The sequence below is a fragment of the Carlito syrichta genome, unplaced genomic scaffold (genome assembly GCF_000164805.1).
Source record: "Carlito syrichta isolate Samal-C Ts95f unplaced genomic scaffold, Tarsius_syrichta-2.0.1 Scaffold304488, whole genome shotgun sequence".
Taxonomy (NCBI): domain Eukaryota; kingdom Metazoa; phylum Chordata; class Mammalia; order Primates; family Tarsiidae; genus Carlito; species Carlito syrichta.
The window spans coordinates 22,227-24,401 of NW_007248584.1; the positions used below are offsets into that span (position 1 = coordinate 22,227).

Sequence of the window (2,175 nt, forward strand, 5' to 3'; positions counted from 1 at the left end):
CTTAGCTGGGTAGGTAATTCTTGGTTGAAATTGTTTATCTTTGAGAACTTTGAAGATTGAGTTCCAAACTCTCCTAGCCTGAAGTGTTTCTGTAGATAAGTCTGCTGATATTCTAATTGGTCTTCCCCAGTAGGTAGTGTGACCTTCTTTTTTTGCTGCCTTTAGGATTTTTTTCTTTTATACCTACTTTGTGTAGGCAAATTCTTATGTGTCTAGGAATTGCTCTTCTCATTTGTTGTCTTGCAGGGTTTCTCTGAATCTCTTGTGTTTAAATAGTCGCATCACTGATGAAATGAGAAAAGTTTTCTTGGATAATTTTGTGGAATGTTTGTTCCAGGGTGGTCTCTGTCTCTCTATTAATCTTAAGTTCTGCCTTTCGAAATAATACTAGAGGCATTCAATTTCAGACTTAGTGAAACAAGACCAGCAACCACATTTTTCTTTTCTTTTCTTTTCTTTTTTTTTTGAGTTGGAGTCTCACTTTGTCACCCCGACTGGAGTGCAGTGTGGCCACTGTAGCCTCGACCTGCTGGGCTCCAGTTCTCATAAGCTTCAGCAGCTGATTTGTGGCAAGAGGCTGAGAGTTCATGTTTGCTCTAGGAAGCCCAAGTGCAGCAATGGCAGGATCAAGAGTAGCAGCTCCCAAGCAGTCAATGGAAAAGCACCAATCTGGGTAAATGAGTTAGGAGTAGACAGGAGTTCACCACCAGGCAGATGACCAGCCACTGCATTAGCTGGTGCCAGCAAAGCCAAAACCTTAGTCTCATCAGGAATAACTCCTTCTGCATACGGTATGACTTGCAAAGCTCTGTCAACAAATACATTGTTTGTCAGATGCTGTGCCACAACTGCTGAGTCCGGATCAGAGTACTTAACAAAGCAGACCAGAGGAGACTGGCAAAGGTGAATCAGACAGTGGAAAGAGGTGCAGCTTGTGAATCTTGCCTAGAAACCTGAACAGAGTTGCATCTGCTCAGATCTAGCACTCGGGGAAACATTAGTCACCCAGATAACCTTGGTGCCGCCACCACTGTCCCTCTGCTGGGGCTGTGACACCAGGTGCCGTGCTGGGTCTGACAGTGGCATTGCTCATGGCACTGCTCACATTTTCTCTTGAGCCAAGCACTTGCAGGACCAGGTCGGTGCCAGTGAACAGGGCTTCTCAGTTCTCCAGCCAGGTGCTGCCAGTGATAACATTGGGCTGCGCTGCCCAGCCACAAAGGCCCTGCCCAGAATCCTTCTGATAGACTCTCATATTCACCATGTTTCCTCCCACTGAAGATCTTTTCACATGTTGTGTGTATCTCTCTAATATGATTGCTTTCTTCTTGGCCTAGTTATCTCCTAACATCTCTCAATATTGATTTATTAACAGGTTTCTTGGAAGAAGCTTTCTGGTAGAATAACTTCATCAGATCAGATAGCCCTGATATATACACGTGTTGCTATGTTCTTCTCTTTCATACAATTTTTCAGGCACAGTTTTTCATTTATTTGGATAACTATTTGATTAGTGTCTTTCTTCTTGACTGCACTGTAAGTTCTGCCAAGTATTTGCTTGCCATTGTCTCCCTGAGGGTCTAGCATAATGCTGAGTCCATAATGTTCAATGTATATAGTTGTTGAACTAATGAGTAGTTGAATAAATGATTTCTAAAAAGCTCTCTTGGTGTTTAAAATATCTTGACCTTATATATGTTTAATATAGGATAAGCATGAAGTTTTAGCATGCAGTAGAAATAATGAGCAAATTTATGTTTACTGCTGTAAAGATATAATAATCTTAATTTTCCTCCTACTGTATAGAAGTCATTTTCTTGCACCTAAGATAAAGATATAGAAGAGATTATTCTGAATAATAAAACAAATGTTCTCTTTCTTTGTTGTATCTTTACCTGGTTTGGGTATCAGTGTAATGTTAGCTTTGTAAAATGATTCGGGGAGAATTCCATCTTTCTCAATTACCTGGAATACTTTCAATAGAATTGGTATCAGCTCCTCCTTGTACATTTTGTAGAATTCTGCTGGAAAGCCATCCAGTCCTGGGCTTTTTTTGTAGGTAGTTTTTGTATGACAGAGTCAATTTCCTGGGTTGTTATTGGTCTATTTAGTGTCTCAGTGTCTTCTTGTTTCAACTTGGGTAGGTTGTGTGATGTCAGAAAGTCCTCCATTTCG

The 2,175-nt window shown here is 40.9% G+C and overlaps 1 pseudogene; it reads right to left on the reverse strand.

Moving 5' to 3' along the window:
• Positions 1-526: 526 nt before the first annotated feature.
• On the reverse strand, positions 527-1,086 carry LOC103262415 (annotated as a pseudogene).
• Between the last annotated feature and the right edge of the window lie 1,089 nt (positions 1,087-2,175).